This window comes from Crocodylus porosus, unplaced genomic scaffold (assembly GCF_001723895.1).
Source record: "Crocodylus porosus isolate Cpor-Errol unplaced genomic scaffold, CroPor_comp1, whole genome shotgun sequence".
NCBI lineage: Eukaryota > Metazoa > Chordata > Crocodylia > Crocodylidae > Crocodylus > Crocodylus porosus.
The window spans coordinates 20,869,309-20,877,793 of NW_017728915.1; the positions used below are offsets into that span (position 1 = coordinate 20,869,309).

An 8,485-nucleotide genomic window follows, 5' to 3' on the forward strand; every position below is an offset into this window, starting at 1 on the left:
TAGTTTATGACAAGGACACAAAAAGAAGATGACAACTGAAACATGGCATCTTCTGCCAATTTAGCATAGGTGTTGATCTCATCTTTCTCATCTTAATCTATCCCTATGTCTAGATTATTCAACCCTTGCCCAATAAAGATAATGGAATTGCATGTGTGTGTGTCTAGCCAACCACTGATAGCCCCAGGAAAAGAGAGGCCACAAAAAAGTAAGTGATACCATGTCACCACCTCTCCCATGCTCTGAGAAGAAAGACTCAACAGCCAAGTCCTCTGTCTTATATAAACAAAACTATAAGCATTAATTTTCAAGTAAAATATATTATGGGGAGTCATCTGGCATTCTTGCTGTTTTCCTAAGCCTGTTACAGTCACGGTGCATATGGCTGTTGCCACATGATAAGCACATGTTGTCTTCTTTTTCCAGTGTTCTGAATAGGTTTATCTTTTACTCTATTAGATCTTTTATTAACAGAGATGATCAGAGAAGAAAGCTCAAAGAGACAGAAATGAAAGGCAATAAACAAAATAGGCTTGTGGCATAAAACAAAAATGTATCTATCCAAAATGCAGGAAAGCTCTACCCTTAATCAGTGTGATTGGAAGTAAAATAAGTTACCAGTGAAGACTAAATTTGTTTGAAGATGCTTCACAAACAAATTCAAAAGAAGCAGGGTTTTCTAGAAGTCTTTACCATCTCAGACCAAAATAGGACCAATCAACTATAGCTTGAAGAATTTGTTAGACTTCTGTCGGCCATCTAAACCTTGGAATTGCTTGGAGACAATGTGGCACGTTGTTTGCAAATGGGAAATAAGAAAGTAATCATGTATATTGAAAACAACGGAGAACCTTTGAACTTGCTGCATTTATGACCTTTTACAAACTTCTTATGGGAATACAAATATCCTGTCATTTTGGTTTTGTCTTGATTGGAATTGAAATCCCACGGGGGGGAAAAAGGAAAAAATGCAATAAAACCTCTTGAATTGATGTTAAACCACTGACATTTTAAAAAGAACCAAGCTGGCAGTTGCCAGTCTATTGTTATGGGCTACACTGAAGCAGAAACTCCACAGTGAAGGTCAGTGTGCTGGAAGCAGAGATGTGAACATTTTAGCATTACCTTTTTCTTCTTTTGGCTCGTATCCAATATTCATTTTTGCCCCTCACCTATTTTCTAAAGATTATACTACATTCTGACTGATTTCTGCAGACTGTCAGCGTTCATTTTCCTGGGGACAAGCATCAAGCACTAAAGTTTTGTATGAAGAATGTCTTTGCTACAGAGCTGCTAGGCTCGCAAGACCCTTTCTCCCATTGGCAGGGGGAGGATATAGGAACAGAGCTGCCCTGAGCATTGATTGGAGTCACTTACAAAACTAACCTTTCTAGCAATGGCAAAAGAGACCCCTGCAGCCATGCAAAAAACTTCAGTCTCTAATAGGAAAAGGCTTGCACTAAAAAAAGCTCTGAAAAAAAGGAAGGACTCCAAGGAACAGGACCTATACCTGCCAAAGGAAACTGTATTTGTGGGAGTGATAAGCACTGGTAGATCTTACAGATCTTACAGTAAAGGATAATGCAATAGGACTCCTACCCCATTACTGGGTCAGCAAGCTAGCCCCAGCCTTCTGAACAGATTAGAGATAATTTCAAAGGCCCCATGGACAAAATGCTTCTTGTCCCAGGTGCAGACAGGGATTGACAGGATATTTGTATTGCTGGGATGGAAATAGAGGGGCAGGTGACTCAGAGAAAGGCATATAAGCTCAAGGCCTGAGCCAGAGAGGGCAGCCTGGCTGTAGGGAGTGTGGGAGGCAGAGTTCCAGGGTGGAGCCAGGCTAAGCTACTCAGATGAAGGACTCCAGGCTGCAGGTGAGCTGAGTGGCCTGTACCACCAAGCATCAATGGATAAGTGCTTTACGCTGGTGTAGTAGTACAACCACAGTGTGCAATTAACCCCAAGAAGGGAGTCTTTTTGTTCTTGGGAGTGGACGGTCATGCTTTTCATTTGCATTTGAACCAACGGACCAGACATAGCTGTAAGAGCCAGACAAGGAGCCACAGGATGCTGCAGGGGCACTCCACAGAGTGTCCCAGAGTCTGGGACCTGGTAGGCCATATGGGGAGCAGAAGCCCGACACCTTAGGAGTACTACTGTTTTTCTGGAGGACTGTGATACTGGACAACAAGGATTGAGGCACAAGCCCAGAGCCCTGCAAGGGCGAAACCAAGGGGCCAAGGAGCCCAGAGCTTGGGTTGGGGAAAGGACAGTCACCAAGGGGCCCACAGCCCATAAGGGGTGAAATTGGAGCTGGGGACTAGAAGCCTCAGGTCCAAGTAGTGTGGACCCTGAGCAAAGCAAACCAGCCAGAGTAAAGTGGGCCAAGGCCAGAGGGCCTCAGCCCAGACAAGAACCAACTGGCCCAAACCCCGCTTTGCCCTCTAGGGGCTGCTTCCCTGTCAAATAACAACCTCAAGGTGCAGCAGGCAAGATAACAGCATGGGACCCTGAAGGGGCCAGAGAGCAGGTAACAAGGTGAGGGACAGGCAGCAGCCCGTAGGGGTGACTTTGCTGCTCCAACACTGGGCATGCTGCAATACAATTGTATGCCCAAAAACTGAGTTGGGATTTTACATGAAAACAAAATAAGTGGCCTATGTTGTGTGTGTCATAATAGAATCGTTTTGCAGTTTGATCTGTCTGAAGGTGATCTAGAATTTTTTTTGTGGGCTAACCCCAAACAGCTGTGTTAAACCAAATGGCTTCAGAGCTAGCTCTTAGAAAGTATTTTGGTTATTCAAATAACAGTTATTTAAAAATTACAGGGGCAATGTTCTGAAATGTTATCACCTAAAGGGCACTGGACTCACTTATGAGATTTTGTGCATTTCTATAAAGCATTGTCCAGCAACAACAAAGGCAATTCATTCACATTTCATTATGCTGAAGATCAGTATGGTTCCTTAAAGGGCCTGGCCAGCATTAAGCAACACAGCTCCCCTAAACTCAGTGAAACTACTTCATTTAGCCTTCATTGAGAATTTGGCTGAAGTCTGGGTTTGCTGAACAGGGGTAAGTAGAGGACACTTCATTGAAGATTTGGCTGAGTTTGCAGAACAGGGGTTAAGTAGAATAGAAAACAAAACTAAGCCTTTCCATTAAAAGAAATTCTATAGATTTGATTAAATTATCTTCTCCCAATTTTTTTTTGCCCCTGCCTGGAAGCAAATCATATCTAGTAATTAAAACATAAAAGTCAGACTCCTGAATGTTATTCTACCATTTTTCCTTTAGAAAAAGCTCAATGAATATAACACTATAATAAAGAATATGCTAAGGATTAGTATAATAAAATAATAGAATATAATAAGGATTATTGTTCTAATTGTTAATCCAATTATTGTTTTTATCCACTCTTTAGAACTGTGTAACAAAGATATGATTACCTATTAAAATGGTAGATTCAGGAAAAAACCTTTAAATATTATAGTCCTTTTCTATAAAAGCAGATCATAGCTGTTTACTCAGCTGTAAAATGTTTACAGTAATATATACCTACCACACAAGGGGGCTGTGACATTTAATTGACGGTTACAAAATTGTTCTGTGCATGAAGGGTAGGACATGGTTCCGATCCAGCAAAGTTCCTGGATGCATGCTTCATTTTCTGTGCTTCAGTACTTCCACTGATTTCACTGGGGATTGCTTGTATGGTGCTCTCTGTAGGGTCAGGGCTTGGGGCATAGCTTATCTTTGTGGCTTTCTTGACTTGCATCAAAAGCTCTCAAACCTACTTACTGTAGACATGGAGGTAGGTAAGTAATGCTTTCCATGCTCTGGGAACCCTATTTATTAGCTGAGTCAAACACAGTAAATGACTAACTCCTTGCCACCACTTCAGGAGCTTAGTGACATGTATAGAATGTCTGCTACCCAGATCAGCCTATAAAGTTATGGTTATCTTTAACATTAGATCAACATGTAGAAAAAGGAGATTTGTCCTTATATTAGATTATGAATAATTTGAACTTGTATATATTTGTATTAATGTGTCCCAATTTTAACTGCAAAGATAGCATCACTAGTGTGTTCCATTGTTACACAGAACAATCAGACTAAGTACAACATAAACATGATGGTATAGAAGAAATTAGTTTAATTAAAGAGAAGCCACCAAGATTAAAACTTGCTTTCAAATTGTTTCCATTAATTATACACACAGATCTATTAAAATTCAGGGAGTTTTTTAAAATCTACCTTGCATTTCATTTGTTTCTACTTATTGCTTATTTCTGTACATCTAAGGAATGAAAAAAATCAGTGAATATGGCTTGTTTGTAGTAAATGTAATTTCCTGGTTCTTATCCATCTGCACAAATATGCAGTGTTTTAACTATAAATATTTAAGAATGTTTCATATCTATATAATAACACACACCTTTTGGTAATATTTGATAACATCTTTTAAAACGTTAAATGTTTTCCACTTTTTCATGGAAGCTCTGGGCAGTGTAGTATCTAAACATACAGACAGGTTTGAAGACAATCTGGATCCACGTGCCACTAGACCTTCTTATGCTAAGTCCAGAGGGTAAGCAAGTGATTCTAAAGTCAAGGCTACCAGCTACTAGCTGCTGCATCTTTCTCATTTCCATAAAGAACTCAAGTATGTGACTAACGCCAGTGTTTTGGATATTTATGTTAATCTCCATTCTAATCTGACCTGACATTGTATTAACATGATGTTTGCTAGTCACTGCTCATTGGTAACTGATAAAGGAATTTATAACCGGACAATATTTAATCCAACTTAACCCATTTCAAAGACTTAGATTTATTTTACAAATTTAGCATCAGGTCCAAAAACAGACCTAGGTGCCTCCATGTTAGGTACTGCAGCACCTAGATTTTAGAGGTCTGACTCGCAAAGGGAATCCAGAACACAAAGTTAGGCATGCCAGGCTCCATACACAACCTGAGAAGAGTTTGGTGCCTCAGAAGCACAAGCTAAAACTCAGATAGAGTGAGGAGATGCCCAGACCCAGCCAACAGAAAACATTAAGCATAAGGGTGATCTGGAACACCTGCGCCTTGCTGGAGTACAACCATCCATGTCTGGGCAGCAAAAGAGGTACACCCAGGATCCCACAACTTCCTCCTGAGGGTGGGTGCCCACAAACGATCTTTCAAAGGAAGGACGTGCTTGCTTTTCTTAAAACATGGCCAGAGGAAGGTGATGCTGCCACTGCCATCTTTAGTATAACACCCTGTTGGTTCAAGACCTTCTCTAGATATGGAAACCAGGTTTCTAGACCCCATGCTTACGTCAAATGGGGATCATGGGCGACTGGTAAGGGGTGCACATGCTCCTCTGATGGCCGACACTGATGCTGTCAGCAGGGCTAGTGCCCCCCCGGACAGGGTTGCTGGTCGGTGGCTTCTGCAGGTGCCCCCCAGACCCAGGAGGCACCAGTCATTCATGCTGGGAATATAGTGCTCAAAGATCTACAGATGAAAGGCAATAGATTATTATTTTACAATAATCTTAATGTATTATTGGGGCATATGATGATTACTAGTTCCTATTTTAAAAAAGACTAGTATGACCTGCTAGTCTGACTTGACAGTGCTGCATGCTGGGCTTAAGCTCCAGATAACTCCATAGAGCCCTGATTCACTCTTGAGGGCCCGGCCATGAGAGAAGTTTTACCGATTTTGCATCTATATTTACATGGCGATTAGCAGAGCTTACCATCCAAAAATACAGATACAGAAGAAATGAAAGGTTCTGCAGGAATGTTAATCCCACTGAAATTTTTGACAGAAACAAGGCTAGCAGCATTTCCTACTGTCTAACCAGCTGACGGGCAGACAGGTGGGCTGCACAACTACCTGGGCTCCCAGTCTCCTGGAGCAAACTGTCTCTACACCTGCCTGGCTGGCTTGCTAAGAAGTCATCCCAATCCTGGAAACCCTTCTCATGAAAACGTATTTTTTCCAGTGCGAAGGTTGTCGGAGCCCAGTTCCACAAGCTTCTCTCTATGGCACAAATGAACTGAATTTTAAATGAGAATACACTGACTGAAAATAGTGTTATAAACAAGGGACAAATATATTGAATTTGGAAAGGTTGGCAAGGACTGAAAAATCAACTCCAAGCCCGGAGCAAGCACCCCAAGAAAGGGCCTCGACATTGAACAATGAGCTAATAGGGAAAGGTTAATTTATTGCTGTTTTACTGCAGTCATTTTACAATTACTTTTAGTCACTGACTAAAATCTTTAAAAAGCAGTAGTAATATTTAAAGAGTGCCAAGGAGACTGAGTTGCATGAAAAATATTGACGTTACCTGCATAATCAATTTTCCCCAGCCAAACAAAAAAAGGATTCAATTAATACAATTTGCAGGACTGTAAATGTACTAAGCTATGAAGTCAGGCTTCTGATTTTCTGGGAAAGATCAGTTAAATTAATGATTTGGTGTCTTGCTCAGCCTCTTGTGAAGTATACGAGGCTTAGTAAAATGAACATGGTGCTTCCATATCATGAAACCAAGCGAGCTCAAGACGACGGTCACAAACCTTACCTCACTTAATGCCTAATAAACCTCTCACTACCCACCCTGAGAAAAGGTCACAAAAGGGACACATTACCTGTTGCTGAAAAACAGGCACCTTTGCTCTAGCGCACACCTGTAAAGAATAGGAGATGATAATGAATGCTGTGAGGCCTGGAGGCAGCAGTCTCTGTATTGGATTTCCACGTCAAAAGATCACCGTGATTGTCACCAACATTGCACCAGCAAGGAAGCAATGGTTTCTCATCTAGATATGGTTCAACCCCTATCAGTTGTCAGTACTGTGTTTAAGTGGCCTTTCCCTCTGTTGCCACCAGTGGTGAAAATGGACCAGCTGTATCAATAGGTGGAAGATTTCCAAAAAAAGCTTTATATAGCCAAAGCCCATGCCACCACTGTTGTCAGAAGAATTTGTCCCTTCAAAGATCCTGACAGTGCCTGTTCCACCTTTATTAAAAGAAGCAGCCAATTTTATCTATTCCTTTTACGGTCCTTTAATACACGTGTCAGATTTTTCTGTCCTACTGGAAATGCAGAGCAAATCTGGAGAGACCAAATACAATTACCTGCAGCATTTGAGTCGGTCATGGGATAAAGCACTGCGCTTAGGAAATAATGCTCTGGCAATTCTGTTAGCCAAAGGAGTCCAGGTCTTCCAGTTCACTCCTCTTCTGAAAAGCAGCACCCTTGCACAACACAGCATGCCAAACCACCATGCTAGGGTACTGGCTAATCACTAAGGTGGAGGACTATCTGCCAAACTCCCAGTGCAGCTTTTTGCATTTCTAGCCTGAAACACCCTCATCTACCTGAGCTCCTGAAATCAGGTAAGATCACAGCAGCTGGGTAGGCAGAGTACGCTGCATTTAAAAGCAACAGGACTAGAGCGTGCAAAGATGCATGACAGTTTCTAATGCATAACTAACCATACTTTGTACTATACCCCCTTCATAATTTCTCCCAGTGTTTGGCTACCACAACACACTGTCATTAGCAACCCTAACCACCTCAACTTCTTTTTATTTATCCAAGTCAAAGAAGGAAACTATTTTCTCTGGAAAATATTTCAGCAGAAATGTAAGTCTGTTGACAGCATGGGAATGTCTCCTTTAATTCAGTAACAACTGTCTTCTCAAGTCATAAACTCCAGGTCCAAGGTGCTTTTTAGCCAAAGACTTGGTTATTGTGAAGTTAACTTTAGCAGGCTTTCTGCCACTTGCTACATCATCTTCATCAATTCATGGAAGTGGGAGCTTTTTGAGTAGGACCAGTGCTGAAAGTCTTCTGAAGCTGCAAACCTGGAATAACATGTAAACTCATTTCCATTATCTCCAAAGATGGCTCATCGTCTCTCATGGACTAAACCGATTTCAGCTCATTTCAAGAAGCAGGATTGCTTTGCCAACACCACCTCCTTCACATCTCAGCTGGCACCCAATGAGAAAGCCAAGTGAAAAGTTACCTGGAAGTTTTAATGAGACCATTGGTTACTGTAGTAGCACCAGGCTGGATGACCCTGTGCTACTGGGATGGTGAGTTCCCCAAGGTCTTCCAGCTGCAGCCTGCGGTAAACAGTGTGGTGTAAGCCTATGGCGAGGGAGACAAGGTGTAGACAAAAGAGGGGAGAGGGAGGGGGCAAATGCGAGCTCTGGAGTTGGCAGGGACCTTCCCAGTCACCTCGTCCAACCTCCTGTGGGGCCCGTGCGGACCCAGCCTCTTCTGGACAGCCTCCAGGGGAGGAGAAGCCGCAGCCTCTCCAGCAGCTCCTCTTCTTTCCTCCAGGCAGGGCGCCTCCTCCGAGCCCAGCGACTGCGGGGAGGGAGGCAGAGGCGCCCACGCCTCCGGGACCCGCGGGCTGCCCTCCGGCTCCTCCCGGGCCGGCTTCGCGCCCCGCCGCCGGGG

General features: G+C 42.7%; 1 long non-coding RNA gene across 1 annotated transcript; it reads right to left on the bottom strand.

Annotated features, from left to right (window-relative positions):
- Positions 1 to 7,667: 7,667 nt before the first annotated feature.
- LOC109310564 lies at positions 7,668 to 8,478 on the bottom strand. Its single transcript, XR_002101248.1, has 2 exons — positions 8,046 to 8,478; positions 7,668 to 7,881 (listed from the first exon to the last, which is right to left on the bottom strand). It is a non-coding gene; the product is annotated as an uncharacterized LOC109310564 (long non-coding RNA).
- Positions 8,479 to 8,485: the final 7 nt, after the last annotated feature.